At 37.4% G+C, this 16,508-nt stretch overlaps 1 protein-coding gene across 1 annotated transcript in view; it reads right to left on the bottom strand.

The window, feature by feature from the left end:
- The window catches only part of PDE1A (phosphodiesterase 1A), a 158,319-nt gene extending 142,078 nt beyond the window's left edge, over positions 1–16,241 (bottom strand). The window contains exon 1 of the mRNA XM_070422633.1: positions 16,224–16,241. The gene's annotated coding sequence lies outside the window, so the exon portion shown is untranslated. The remainder of the gene's footprint in view (positions 1–16,223) is intronic.
- Between the last annotated feature and the right edge of the window lie 267 nt (positions 16,242–16,508).

The raw sequence follows: 16,508 nt of genomic DNA, 5'->3' as shown, positions 1-16,508 counted from the left end.
TGTAACCCTGTCCAAGAATTTGTCCCTATCTAGGAGGATTCTTGTAATAGCAATATATTTAGCCTCTTCTTACTCTTTCCATATTTACAAAATTTGGGTCAAAACAATCATTTCTTCTTCTTCTTTAGCCGCAGAGTCTATAACTCTAGCATAAAAAAAAGGAATTTATTTTGCTATATCATTTTTTGCACTGAAATTTACTTTAATAGAATCAGGTCTTACTTGATAGTAGCGGTGAACAGAAGAATGAAGGATTTTTCGTGCTAGTCTATTTTCAACTTTGTATTGTAGTATAACATAAATGTAGAAAAGTGCACAAATGTTAAGTTACAACTTGATACATTTTCATAAATGAACACATCATGGTCACCAGCATCAAGATCAAGAAATGGAATATTATTCCTTCCCTCACCACTTAACCCACCAACAAGAGTAACCATTATATGACTTCTAATACCATGGATTAGTCTTGCTTGTTTTTGAATTTATATACATTCAGCATCATCTTTGTGAGATTCACTTATATTGTTGCTTGAGGTGTAATCCGTTTCCACAATTTATTTGGCATTTGGATAGCTTTCAGATTAGAGCTACGAGAGGTAGTGGTTCTATGAACATTCTTGTACATGTTTTCAAATAAATATATGTGTGCATTCCTATTGCTTATCTCCCTAGGAGTTGAATTGCTGGGTTTATACAGATGCTTATGTTTCTGCTTCAGTGTGCTGGCTGTTGTATCTTTATTTGAGGGTAAGCAGAAGTGGCTACATACAAGGCCTGCTACATAAGTTACAGAACACAATACAAATAAAAATACAGGCCTCCTTCTTGAAAAAGCAGGAAAAAAGTATAATTATAGGTATAACATTTTTTTACTTTTTTCTTTCTTGACTTGACATCATTTTTATACGCTATATAATCAGATTCTAAGTAAAGAAAATTTTTAAAAGTTAAACATTTTAGCATGAATTTTATTGTTTATATCAACGTTATGCAATGTCAGTTTTAAATGCAATTATAAGAGCATTCAGTTTATGTGCAGAATCACCAAAATTGCATAATTCTTATTTTAGAGGGTGCCTTGAACTGGCCAGAACCAACACAATCCTGACTAAGGAAGGCTGGAAAAGGAAGAGAGGGCGCCCCAGGGACAGAGCTGGCTCAGGAAACTCTCTCTGGAGCACAAGATTCTCAGCTGAGTTCACGGCCTCGCAAGTAAGCAAGGACGCCACCTCACAGCGAGGTCAGGTACGCACTCAAGTCTGAAGAAGGCCAGCTTCCTCCTCCCACTAGCTGCTGGAGCGACACTCCAGGCCCAGCTACAGGTGGGCTCTGGGAAATTAAGGCAGACATCTCCCCTTTCGTGAGTCCATTGCCCCAACCTGCAGCAAACAGGTGACCTTCCCCGCAGGGGTCTTTTCAAATGGGCTGTGCTGCTGCCAACCCATGGTGGAGACAGTTGCTACCACATCCCACTCCAAAACTTCTCCAGTACCAGACTCCAATCCTCCCTACCCCTGTGCCTGTGTCCAGATCTCTGCTAGTGTTGGAGGCCATCAGCGAAACTTGGGCCTCTCTTTCTTTTTACCCCGACTCAGTAGACAAAACAGATGGTCTCCATCCACCCTCCAGAAGGCAACAGTGTTGTAGGGCAGAGCAGGGAGAGGGAAGGGGAAGACCAGGTAGGACCCGGACCCCAGGGAATGAAAGGAGGGTGGAGCTAGGCATCGTCATGAATGAGCCCAGGCCGCAGGCCCCTGCACATGTGCCATTGTCCCATGGAGCTTCACATACAAAAGGGGAGTTGAAGGTACATTTTGTAAGACTGTTACGATGTCAACAGCAGAGCTTTAGATCAAGTGTGAGGTCCTTTTTACCCCAGAGCCTTGTGTGACTACACAGGTTGCGCAACCACGAAACTCTCACGAGGCACACACAAAAATGGCAAATGGCCACAAGGGGACACCTATAAAAAAGAATGCTTATGGTAGATCCCTTGTATCTTTTTACATCCCACAACAACATTTAGAATTATATTCAAATACTAACATCAGAAACAAAAGCATCTTTGAGGTGAAAAAAGGAGAAGACATTGTAAAAGACAATATCCAGAGAGCATTTTAAGGCAGTGAAAGGAAAGAGAAAGTACCATGGCTTGACCAGAAAGAGACTAGGACAGGAACTTCTTTAAAAAGGAGAGAGACGAAAAATAGCCAAAGTAAGGACGAAGTCAAGTTCAAGGAGATCAGCTAAGATAGGAAGGGGCAGGAAAGTTCCAGAGCTCTTGGAAGTCAAGCATGTCCTTAGAAAACACACAATACGTGATGGTTGTAAACTGAAGTTCTACAAGTCAGAAAGTCAGCCAAGAAAAACACTCAAAAGTAAGTGTGGTGAGTTCTCATTTGAGGCCACTTGCAATCACAGAGCTTGGTGATTTGGGGTAGGTGAAATTAGACCTACAGATATGAACTACAGCTGCAAAGTTTTAAGATGTGGACGTGAAATCAGCCTCTTCCTCAGGGAGAAATTCTGAGATCACATGAGGACTAATTGAAGTAAAATATATGAGAAGGAAAATGTATCAAGGCAGAGGAAGTAAATTATAGGCTATCACCAACAGGCCAGTCTACCTCAGGAAGATACAGCTGGGGGGAAAACTCATGTCGGGTCTAGAAGCAGATTCTAATTCACTTGGGCGTGGAATCCTGGCATTCCTGGTTTTTCCAGTGTGGTCAAGAAGAAAGTCATGCACAGGCTCTAAGAGGAAATTTCCAGTTAACTCCTCAGTCTGTGAGATGGGCATGGGCAGAAAAAGGCCAGACCAGAGACCAGGGTAAAGGCCCCCCGTAAACAGCTGTAAGAACATTACTGCTACCCCCACTACCACCAGTATTACCCTGACCAGCTGACTCACCCACCTGTCTTTACTCCCTACCCTACAATAATCTGATCCTGATTTTTTAAATATATTTTTATTGATTTCAGAGAGGAAGGGAGAGGGAGAAAGATAGAAACATCAATGATGACAGAGAATCATTGACTTGCTGCCTCCTGCACGCCCCCTACTGGGGGTCAAGCCTGCAACCCGGGCATGTGGCCTGACCAGATCAAACCATGTCCTCCTAGTTCATACGTTGACACTCAATCACTGAGACATGCCGGCTGGGCGAACCTGACTTTTTTAAATCCAAGAAATTGTTCTGGTTGTTCCCACCCTGTAATTTAAATAGCTTCTTTTTGGTCTTATAAATTATGACAAATTTAAGTTTGGTTTGTAGTGAAGGATGGCCATTTTGCTTTTGCTTTTTCCAGCAATATTAATAAAAAGCAGTTAACAACATAACACGTTCTTCCTGGGATCATCTGAAGGGGGGGAAAATGCACTGGAAACATGTAGATCCTGTCTTCTGGAGACTCTAGAAATGATTCCATTAAACTCTGACATCTCTCAGCACCACTTGAGATAATTTGTGCCATCTTAATCACTGCTTCTACAATCTAACCTGCTGTTTCTCAAAGTGATCATCAAATTTTTCTTCTTTTTCTAGTATCTGTAAATGGAGATAAGGGCTTAAATATTCTAACCCTTTAACAATGGCCACAAATAGGAGCAGTTTCTAGACATTTGTTTTTCTCTAAATGTCTCAAACTGATTAAATCCAATTTCTTAGATAATAACTGAAAGTTGGGTGATTGGCCACATTTAGAAGCTATCTTTGAGGGCCTGATTATCAACTGATGGGAAAATTGATACCAGTTTGGAGTATGAAAACTACAGAAGAGAGTGAAAAGGAGATGGAAATATCTAACAGAGTGGTATCAAAGAATAAGTCTTTTTTCTTTGCAAATTTGGCATGCTTTTCCACGCATGCATGCTACAAATGAATCATTTCATTTGAGGTGTTTCAAGTATCAGCCTTACACTGACATTGTATAATCAGTCACCGCCATCTACTCTCACTCTGCATATAAAGTCACAGCCAAGACCCTGTCATCCCTGCATATAAACTTTACTGAGCTTTATGAGTTTATTTTTAAGGCAATGAATCTGAACATTAATCAATTGATGTTAATACTTTACTTGATGCTAACGTTCTATGAAATAATCTGGATTAGGGAAGTGGACTGGTAAGTACCGAGTTTGTCATATACACATTCAATTAGTCATATACCAAAAAAAGTTAAGAAATGTGCACACAGACCTACCTAAAATAGGGTATGCATGTCAAAATATTTACAATATCTGCACATATGTCATGTGATAGAGGCCCCTTCAGGTCTCTAGTACTCCAATGTGTCCTACTGGGTATGCCAAGACTGCAGGACCTAGGAGGTTTTTAACCCAGGCTATTTCTCAGGTGGTGTTTGAAGTAAACAACCTTGAGAGATGAGGTAATGTCTCTGTTGGGGACAAAGGGCAGGCTTGCCTATTATCTGCCATAGAAATGTGGGTTCCCCAAGCTCAGGGTTCCTCAGCTGTGATGCAAAGTCACTGCATGGGCAGTGTCCGTCTCAGTCCACCGTTGTATTGCTTCCATGGGACTTGAGGGCAAGGGTAGCAGATGCACAGGCTATCCTTGTGCTGCACGCAGGGCCCTGAGTGATTAAGCTTTTTGCTCTGACTCAGGAGTTTCATGTCTCTGCCTGCATCTATGAAGCAGTGGTAGGCTAATTAATTAGGCTGTAATTAGAGTTGAATCTATTCCAAGACAAAGGGACTCAAATATAAAATACTGAAACAAAATTAAAATGAGATACCCAGATAGTCAAACTTCATGTTTCATTTCCAAGGAAAATGGAAACAGGGAAATAAACTGAGGAAAGTAGGAAATAAACTATTTCATAGACATTAAGACAAGGACATTCAACTTATTGTTGAATATTAAAGTAATAATCACCGCCTTAAAATGGTTAGCTTTCCTTTTAATTGCATATGTATTCTACCCAATTGCCAGCTGGACTAGAGAAGTTGCCTGTAAGAGTTGGCTTGAGATATGGCAGAAAGAATTTATTTTAGATAAGATTTTGTAAGAAACACATAGCTGCTACATTTAGTTAAATAGTATATATATTTCATCTTAAGTCAAGGAAACCATTAGCCAAATCTAAAGTGAGAACTTTAAAATCGTTCTTAAAAGTCGGCAGTTTAACCTAGTGTATTTCAAATACGTGAGGTATAAATTAATCAAAACTTAATACTTGAACAGAACATTTCATTTGTCTGGGCCTAAGAGTTGCAATGAGATAACTATAAAGTAATGGTAGTTAAATATGAACACTTGAAGAGGCAAAAATGCGCTTTGACAACTACTCTCACAATTACATATGGGAAAGTGATATGTATTTTACACTGAAAGCTAAAAATAAAAGCTGGCTTATGGCATAGAAGGCACATTGAGTTCAGTTATGCTTCTATTTCACCTGTTTTCTAAAAATTAATCAGTTAATTATTTAAACTGTCAGTATTTATCAATGCTAGAAGCCTAATTGTATTTTATAAATCCAGAATTATTTGGTGTGAAATACATACTATGTAAATCAAATATACTTATGGAATGCAAATAAATGTAGACTCACTTACTGATTGCTCTATATTAGAATATATATGTTCTAATTCTTGCTTTTCTGAAGTATACATAAAAAATACAGTTTACTAACTTGCCAATGCACTTGGTAAAATAAATACACAAATCAAATTTGGAAAACAAAATGGATAAGTAGAGGCCTTGTGTTTTAAGTCACATGAATATTTAATATGAGCCAGTATTTCTCATACACACAAAAAAACATAATTTAATGCCAATTAAATGTATATATGTGAATATTCTATTGCAAGATATATCAATAGCTGAGTTACACTAAAATAAATAGTTATTCCAATCTTTTAAGACAGCAATATATCCATATCAACAGCTAAAAAGAATCAATTTCTGAATTTGTCTTGATACTCATAGTACAGGGAAGATGATACATATAAGTATATTTTGTATGTCATAAAACTTTAGGCCAAAATGATTGTCATTTAAAAAAATAAATTTTATTCTGATTTTTCTTGTTCTCATAAAATAAATCCAGCTTTTAAACTAAAATTGTAAAACTTAGAAACATTGAAAAGTATTTCAATCACTTCTGAATGGCTAGGTTTCATGTCTACATGTTTTATGTGGCTTTTATTAAAAGCATTAATCATCCTCATCTGAATTTTACATGTATTCACTGATATTAAAATCATTACTATCAAATTCAAATTGCCTAAGGCATTTATTTCTCAAAAATAATTTTATAGTTTATTTTTTTTTTGAAAAAGGTTTTATTTAAGGCAGTGTTTAGGAGCAATGCTGTTTCTATGACAACTCATGATTTCAGTGAAGTTCCTTTAATGTAATATTTAAAGTAAAAAAATTGAGAAAACATTTAATAAAATTTTATTTTGATTTCAAATGATTCTCCTCCTTAAAATTATTTGTTTGCAATATTTTCAAGTTGCATTGAGTTATAGGAGTTTGGAGAAATACTAAGTTTACCAACAACTTTATGAAGAGTTGTTCATATTCCAGGATAGGAAAGCCTGAGTGGGATAAATATCTAACATGTAAGAGTTGCACAATTTGAAAACAACTAAAGGTCAGTTTGATTGGAACAAAAGTTTTTAAAATACCCTGCAGAGTGTTGATATTAAGAAACAATTGAACCTTAAAAAAATACAAAAATATTTTACAAAATTGCTGAAATTCCAGAAACAGAAGAATTTAATTGTAGCAAAGGAATGATTTTGTAGCAAAATAGGCTACATGGCAAAAACTAAACAAAACAAGAGATAGCATATATTCCCTTAGAGATATATATCCTATGCTAAATACATTCTTGCATCTGTTTGAAAAGGAAAAATATCTTGAAGATTTTTGTTAATACTAATTTATAATTATTAGTTTATTAATACTAAAATAGAAACTTCTCACCTATTTCTTATGATCCAATCATCTTTATGATAAACTAGAGGCCTGGTACACAAAATTTGTGCACAGGGGCGGGGGGTGGTTCCCTCAGCCCAGCCTGCACCCTCTCCATTCTGGGACCCCTCAGGGGATATCTGACTATGGGATCAGGCCTAAACCAGCAGTCGGACATCCCTCTCGTAATGCAGAACCACTGGCTCCTAACCGCTTACCTGCCTGCCTGCCTGATCATCCCTAACCACTCTGCCCACCTGCCTGGTCACCCCTAACTGCCCTCCCCTGCTGGCTGGCGGCCCCTAACTGCCTCTGCCTTGGCCCCCATCACCCTGGCTTTGTCCAGAAGGATGTCCAGTCTAATTAGCATATTACCCTTTTATTAGTATAGATGGTTCTTATGAAATGATAGCTCTCTGAGCTACTTAGAAAGGAGAGAGAGAGAGAGAGAGCCAGGGGGAAATTAAAAAGATATACAGAAAGGGAGAGAGGGAGGGGAAAAAATGAGAAAAGACTGGAAACAAGAGAGAACAGAACTAGCAGTCTAAATACTTAGATGACATCAATACTTGGAATCATCTCTGAAATCCATTCATTGCTTTAAATAATCTTAATATATATAGGGGAAATGCTTAAAGAACAACACTACATGAATCATCACAAATTCACTGGCCTTTCTTTAGACTAGGAAGTCAACCTACAATATGAAAACACTAAAGAATTATATTGCCAACAAGTTTTTGAGCATTGCAGAAAGTTCATGTCCTCCCCCACCCTCACCCCCCTCCCTTTTTGGCTATTAGGATCACTATGAATTTGAATGAGAATATCACCACTTCATATATATCAAATCGCAGCAGAAATAATTAACATTAATAACACCCAAGTGAAAAGACTTCTGAGAAATTTGAATGCTTGTACAAATAGCTCTTAGTACTTTCTGAAATTGAAATAATTCAAATTAAAAAGATAATATATATATATTAAATTCATATTAAATACCCAATAACTACTCAAGACACTTTCTTCAAAGAAAAGCTGTCAGAGTCTTTAACATGTTTCTACACTATGAGCTTCCACTTGAGATTTGAAGAGATGATATGTACTTAAATAGACCACAAAGATTACTCTCTTCAATAGAGCCTCAGAGTAATGCTTTACTAAGTCAAAGCAAAAATATAACCCCTGAGAGTAAGAATGCATTATTACAGTGTCCATTTTGTATTGTAATTACTAAATAGTTTTAGAGTCTGGAAGAAACTATCTTTATAACTAACACTGTTTTATCTAAGTAATGTTAGGTTCCAGACTTCACTTTAACTTAAATTGCTCCACTATGCATTTCAAAGATAGCTCCATTGAATTAAGTACATTCATCAAAGAAATACATGGACTATTATAATATCGTAAAATGACATATATTAGATTTCTAAGCAGTTCTCCCACAGCAGCATTCGGCCCCACCGAGCCTGAGCTCTAGAATTCTGGATCAAAGGAGACAGAAGTGGGGTATGCAGTGGGCACTCTGATTGTGATGAACAGTGTTGGAATTCTTACTTCTAGTGGAGGGAAGTTTGTTGGTTGCCTCTCACCAGTTCTTAGCCACCTCCCTTTTCCTTGCAATTACTTGACTCTCCCATGTTTTTGGTGCACATAACTCTATTCAGAGTTATCTTTTCAAGGACAGATGCAATGATGTCACCTTTGCATGCAAATCCTTTAATGGCTTCCTAGCGAGCATTATGTTCATGAGAAGATATTGACAGCCTGATCCCAACCATTTTTTCCAGACTTATATCCCTGGAATGAGCCACTCCCTGCCTGGAGAACACCTAACCAATCACCATTTTTTTATCTATGTTATATTTTCATATCCCCAATCCTTTGCTCATGCTCTTTTACCTGCACGCTTTCTAAAATTTTAATATGCTTCCAGGTAACCTCTTCTTTGAAATTTGGTCTTTCTTAGTTTCTCGGTATAAATCTCTCCCTCTTTATTTTATCCTGCAGTGATGTTTTTAATCCCTCATCACCTCCATTTCCTAATCACCACAGTATTTTTCCATCTGGTATCAACTCTGTGCCTCTTCTAGCACTTTGCTCAGATTTATATCGTAGTATTTATTGCACCATGTGGCCATGTATCTGTGTTTGGAGTTTGCTGTTTTCCTGATACACTGAGTTCCTTGGCAGCAGGGCTATTCAGTTATAGAGGGTTTAGGAAGTGCCAGGCATGATTCTAAGCACTTAACATGAATAAACCAATTTGATCTTCTTAACAGCCCTACGAGGTTGGACCATTATCACCCAATGTTTACTTGTAAGATGAGGACACTAAGGCAGAGAGAAGTTAAGTCATTTTCTCATGCCTTTGTTTCTTGTTATTGGGAGAGAAAGTATTCAGACTCAGGCCACCTGATTCCATAACCCTTGTTCTTAAACAATTCCCACACTGTCTTCTGCTCGCTCTTTCTTTACATTCTTCCTTGCTTGCTTGCTTTCTGGTGTGTTTCTGCTGTTGTTGTTTGGACTGTTCAGTGCTTATTATGGTTCCTAACATGTAGCTGTGCATGTTTCCAAAGCAAATTAACTTGTTTGAACACGCCTGAGTAGATCTTGAGGAAAGGCGTCATAGTCTTCCCAAACAAACTCTTAAAAAGTTTAATAAATCAGCCAGGCCAGTAGATTCAATTCCTAGTCAGAGTACATGCCCAAGTTGTGGCATGGTTCTCTCTCATCGTTGGTATTTCTATCTCTCTCTCCATCTCCCCACCTCTCTGAAATTAATAAAAAAATATTTTTAAAAGTTAAATAAATCTAAGTTAAATTATAATAAACATTTGTTTCCTTAGTTTCAAACTGATAATAATCAGGATCTATTTGAAGCAGAATTAAGTACACCCTTTCAGAGCACACTAACTCATTTAATTGATTTTTAAAAAGGCAAACCCCAAATGAGCATAATAATGAATGGCAATAAACGCCTCCATCCTACATTTGGAGGGTTTTACTGAGCAACTTTATAACGTAGAACTGCTTTTAGAGCTGACAAATTTACAAGTTCTGAGCTGACATGTCAATGATTAATGTAAATGACCTTCAATTTGAAATCAGTTTCTGGGTCTAAGGATTCAGATGCCTAAGCTTACGTCTGTACTAATACATTTCTCTCAGTCTGAAATATCATTTTTATGCATCAGAAAGATTATTGATGTTGTTTTAATGAAGTGGATTATTTGTTTGAGGTCCATGTTCGTATAATTGAGTAGTTAAAATCTGTATCGGATTGTATGTCATAGACACACTTACGCTGCTGAGAATAAAGCTCCCAGCAGTCAAGAAAAGTAACAGGGAAAAGGTTACAGAAGGCATTTTCCCATGAGCTTTTATTCCCCGCATCCATAAACCTTCCTGTCCGAGGAAACTCAGTGGGTCACGCCACACAAGAATTACCCAGCAAAGAAGGGTCACTTATCCTGAGATTGTCATGTTTATTTAGCTTGTTTCTTGAGGATGATCCAGTGATTTATATAGTTCAAGCTTTGAATTCCTATATTCTACGGCGTCTTCAGATTGGAACCCAAATACCATGAAGGAACTGCTACAGACTTCCTCTTTCTCACAGGAATGACTACATGAAGCCTCCAGGTTTAAAAATGCACGACTCTGGGCTCCCTTTCTCTCCTGATTATGTTTATTCCAGGCACCAACTGTGATACTGTTTGGGAACACTCAACATAGATACCACTTCTGGAGAAGACATGATGAACTACCACAACATTTTCTAGTACTCATTTGTTTGCAATTAATCTTAGATCTTATTATCTGACGTAGAAGAGTTATTGTATTTTACGTTTAAAATATTAACTTTTTTATCATGAACTTTTAAATTTGTACAATCCTATCCATCACTCACAGAGAGTGAGGCAATAGGAGTTGGCAGGTGTCCCGGTTTTATCTAATTTGGTTGAGAAGCTAACTATAGTACCTTTTGAGAGGCACTGTGGGGGTAGCTGGAAGACCTCACTAGAACAGTTTTTGAATTGCAAGACCAAACATAGAGATAGAAGGATCCATAATTTTTATTGTTTGTCTCATAGGAAGCAGTTTTTTTCTAACGTAAGGTTGATTTAATCATTAGACACGGTGGGCACAGTACCTAGAGCCCATGATAAGTTTAGGTCCACGGAAATGTTCTAATCTTCATTTCCTTCGAAATATGAACAAAAACTGAATATATAACAGTAAGGCATATGTCATAATGAAGCCCATTGGGTTTTTCCCCCTTTGGCAAAAGGGGCCAATGAAGGCAAAATGCCAAAGGCTCAAGAAAGTCCTGGCTCCACAGGTTACAGTTTTGTCAGCTGCACAAATCAGTTAACCTTCTCTACCTTTGGTTTCGTTACCTATAAACAGGCCTAATAATTCTAGGGGTTCAGAATGAGTCTCCCCAGAATGTGCCATGTGGCCTATAGGTAATTATTATTTTAAAAAATAATCATTTATTGTTTAAAGCATTACATATGTCTCTCTTTCCTCCCATTGACCCCCTCCAGTTCACCCCTGCCCCTCGCCTCAGGCCCTCATCACCCCATTGTTTGTGTCCATGGGCCATGCATATATGCATACAAGTTCCTTGGTTGATTGCCTCCCACCCACCCACCCTTCCAACCTTCCCTCCAAGATTCTGCACTCTGTTCCATGCTTTCATGTCTCTGGATCCACTCTGTTTATCAGTTTATTTTGTTACTTAGATTCCACATATGAGTGAGATCATGTGATACTTGTCTTTCTCTGATGGACTTATTTCACTTAGTATGATGTTCTCCAGGTCCCTCCATGCTGTCTCAAAGGGTAAGAGATTCTTCTTTTTGCACTGCTGCATAGTATTCCTTGGTATAAATGTACCACAGTTTTTTAATCCACTCATCTACCGGCCTGCAGATTATTTTAAGCTGAAAACAACTGGAGCCCAAAAGACTCTACAAGAGCTTTTACCTCCCCCTTATCTGCCTAAAAGAATTTAGATAATACAGAGAATATGAGTGAGGGGTGACAGCCTGGGTGAGGGGCATACTTAGCAAGCCCTGCTTGTTCAAAGTTCTGTTTGTGTCCCATTGTCTTTGCCGGACACAACAAACATTTGTTTACCAAACATTTGTTTCCCATGGTCCCATGACCTGCTTCTCCTTAGCTCAGAATAGCCTATAAACCTTGATTGCCTGACTTCCCGGGAGCTTCACAGTCTGATGGAGCCCCTGTACATATGAAATTAAATTTTATTTTCTCCTGTTAAACTGTCTCAAGTCAATTTAATTCTTAGACCAGCCAGGAGGACCCAGAGGGCAGAGGAGAAATTTTATCTTCCCAACATAATAATAATGGTCTATGTACTTGGCATTCTTCTAGGTATGTTACAAGCATGACCTTATTTAGTCCTACAACAACTTGGAAAAGGCTTGAGCTGAATGAAGCAGACACTGCAGACATCTGCCTAACCCGAGGATCAGAGGGCTAACCTGATTCCCCCAGTAATTAGTGAGCAGTAGAGCAAAAAACTGAATCCAATCTGATTTGAACACCTGTTCTCTTTCCTGAGCCGCTGTGGGGATCAGAAGTCAAAGGAAGAGATTTCCCAATACCTAAGAATCATTTATCTGTAAAGTGTTTAGTTGCAAATGGTGACATTTCCTTTTGCTAACATTTTTTCCTCAAAACACTTTTTGATCCAAATATAAGAGCTGTATGTAGATAAAACTACCTATTTATCTCCTAGGTTTAAACTAATGAAAAGGTAACATAAGTATTTGGGAGATAAGGAAAATACGTAAGGAACTGTCAGGTTTTCTTTAATCTAGGCACACAAAGACATACACAGTTCACAGTCTCATATATATATATATATAATTTTAGTCATGCACATGTATGTATTATGAGAAAATTGCTGGTAAATTATTAAATTCAAATTAAATTTTAAATTGTTCAAAAGGCATTAGGTACTTTAAAAAAAAAAAACAAATTAATTCAGCAGGAAACACCACTTTAGAAGCAAAATGTTTCAGAGCCATATCAGTCTTTTCTTCATTTTGAAATCTCAGTTGGGACAGGATAAGAAAGGCCCTAACACAGAGGAGATAAAGGAACTAAAATTCTTCCAACCTTCTGTGGTTGGAGAAGTTTTCTGCTTTTTCCCCAGGTGACAAATTATCCAGTTGATGGGGTAGCAGTGGCTAAGCCATCTCCAAAGCTAAAGAAACAATTTCAATGGCAAGTCAGAAGAAATCCCATAGAAAAGAGCCCTAGAATGTTAGTAGTGGAAAGAATGAGGCTTAACATCTGTTCTCTCCTCATTTTATGGAAGAATAAACTGAGGCCACGTTGGTGAAAAGACTTGAGCAGATTAGTGTCAGAATCAGTTAGAATCAGTTAGTGTTGTACTTCCTTCATAATAACATGAAAAGTATTAGTGACAGAAACACATGTTCTGCAAATCATGACAGAACATCAAAGAAATGGCACATTTCTAAACTTATCAGTTAAAGGTGGAAGCCTTCAGGCCTTTGCGTGGGGTAAACACCCACAATCTTATTAATAATTATTGAAAACATAATAGTGTCAGCAGTAGCATGGCCATCTCACATAGAGACAGAAATAAAAGTTGACCAACTGTCCCAGTTTGCCCAAGGCCTAGAGGGTTCCCAAGACACAGGATTTTCAGGGTTAAAACTGAAAAAGTGCCCAGCACACCAGAACGAGATGCCACAGATGTTGATTTTTTTAAAATTTTCAACTTACATGTTTACCTTCCTTTCATGTTCAATTTTGTCTATAGAGTATGTGCTTGTTAATATTTAATAACCATACAGATACATGCATACACTTCCCTATATAGAACAGAGGAAAGAAATCAAGATAAAAAATCCCTACCTCAAAGACATTATTCTCTAATGGGGAAGAGAGGTTAAAAAATAAACACAAGATATAAATGAAGTATAAAATCTGTTAGAAAATTTTAAGTGTTATTGAAAAAAATAAGATTGATCCAGGGCACCAACTTTAAGTAGACTGTCCAGGGAAAGCCTCACTGAGAAGGGGACAGTTGAACGTGGACTTAAGGGAGGTAAAAGATTGAGCCATGTGAATTATTGGTGTGAAGTATGTTTCTGGACAGGGAAACAACACAAAAGAAGAGTCTGAGCAAGAGGCAGGCTTGATGTATTTGAGGAAGAGGGAAACTCCTGTGTGGGCCATGCAGAACAGGAAGAGAAGAACCCAGAAAGGAAACTCCAATTCTCCAAGCTGATTTAGCTGCAACATGAAATGTCGAGCAGGCAAAGAGTTGGACTGCTAACACCATTTAAAATAACATACACCATAGAGTGGTTTTGTCAGGAGGAACAAAAATGAATGCCTGTAGAGACCAAGAAGGCAATGGCCTCAGTAAAAGATGTTTACCACATACTACAGAGAGGAGTTTTGAAACCTCCTATCTTCCGATTAGCATGTGTGGGAACTATGATACACATTTCAGGAGTTTTGTAGGTTGAGGGAAAATAGTCAGTCCTTTATGTTTAAAAATGAACACAGATAAAAATTACTTTGAAAAATAACTAGTCTATATAACAGACATAGCACTTCATATTTGCTAATAATTTGCTTTATGTCTTAGTAAGAGGCAACAGTGATATTAATAAAGAAAACTAATAATATTTCACAAATGTGTCTTAAAATTCATAGCAGAAAGCTAAGCTTGGGGAAAACATTTCTGATGTAACAAGTGAAATGGTTAAACAGTTAACACACAAGTTCCAGAACTGAAGTGTAAGCCAAAACATAATTAACAGAGGTGTGTGGTATTAGCCAGTACTTGGTCTGTGACAGTGGCGGTATTGAAGACCTAGAAACTGTACTATGCTATTTAGAATTCTGCAGATGTGATCTAATCTCAGCAGCTCGCTAGATACCTTGAGAATCTCCTCCACTCCCTACACCACTCTCCTTCCTAATTAGGCTATTCTCATGGCTATTAATCAATCTAGTCTCGTCCTTGCCACACCTCTTTTCCAAAATTATCTTTCAAATTGCACACATGATCACATGAACATGCCATTCTATTACTTAAAATTCTTCAGGCCTCTCTTCTTCAACTTCAGATTAAAAGCTAATCTTCATTTTGTAGCATAAAAGTCATTCATAAACAGATTTGTCTAGGTCTCATTTCCTGGTAATTCTCCATGTGGATTCCACATCTGTTTTCCCGTTTAGGCCCTCAATAATGCTATTTTCTTCTGTCTACAATTAGTGTGTCTCTCCTATCCTCATCCCAATTATTCCCTCACCTCCATTAATTCTTGCTCAGTCTTGAACTCCTCTATGAAGTTTCTTTCACTGTGCCTCTCCACCCTGCTTTTCTGGGTCTCCAAAGGTGACCCCTTCAGAAGAGTTATATTGGATTTTAACAGATGCTTTACTTCTCTGTCTTCCCTACCAGGCTGAATTGTTTGAGCTGAGGTCGATTCATCTTTGTATCACTAGCTCTTAGAACCTTGTCTGGCATTTAAGTAATTCTTCTTAGAATGATGAAAGAATGGATAGTTTAATGAATGAATAAAATAATGGACATAATCTTGGGCAACTTAATTTATTTAAACCACAGGTTTTTCATCTGTGAAGATACTTTTATTTAGCTATCATTCACTTTAAACATGAAGTTTGATTTTCAGCAAATTTCACCACTAGCATTTTCATCAGGAGTGGATGCCTATGTAACAGAGTTTGAAATAATAGGCTCATATATTTTCTTCAATTTCTGTAGCAATGTTCCCTTCAACCCTCAACAATGTTGTAATTATATGTTTAAAATTTCATTTACAATTATGGAATTACTAATCAAACCTAAGTATGAAATAATAAATTAAATAACCGTCTGCAGCACTGGCTTTCAGATTCTTTTATTAGGACCCATGGAAGATACTTGTTATTCAAGCTCTCATATCCCACCTTCAAAGGCTGTTAAATCGCATTGTTTACCCATATCTTCAGGAAAAAAAAATCACTTCTACTGTCATGGTAAACAACCTGCTTCCCTATTTATAATGGTCTGGCCCTCTAGCAACTTCAGCGTGAAATTATAGCTAATTTGCCTACAAACGTCAGGTGGTCATAATAATCTGACCACTCAGTGTGTAAAATAGTAAAAGTACAAATCATAACTATTCAAATTGAAGTTGAAATGGGGACACTCAGCCTTTTAGCCTTATTTTTCTCTCCTACCTTCCTCCCGTGGATCTGCAATGTACATTTGCCATAGTATTTATGAATATCCAATTTTGCTATATGGAAAACAAGACAAAGAAATGGAAAGGATAAAACTCAGAAGAAGTAAAAATGGATTTGTGAAACAGTATAATTCAAAAGAAGTGTGATAGAAAATAAATTAGTAACTTGAAAGATATAGATATCTATCTATCCTATAGATATAATAAATGAATATATCATAAAGAGAATGGAATAAACAGGAGTATTGCTTGTAGACTGAAACATATGGAAAGAACAAGT

Source organism: Myotis yumanensis, unplaced genomic scaffold (genome assembly GCF_028538775.1).
Source record: "Myotis yumanensis isolate MYYU_CA2020_CCGP unplaced genomic scaffold, mMyoYum1.0.hap1 SCAF_8, whole genome shotgun sequence".
NCBI classification, from domain to species: Eukaryota; Metazoa; Chordata; class Mammalia; order Chiroptera; family Vespertilionidae; genus Myotis; species Myotis yumanensis.
Note: the sequence above shows the minus strand (reverse complement) of the source record. Positions and strands in the feature narration are given on the sequence as shown.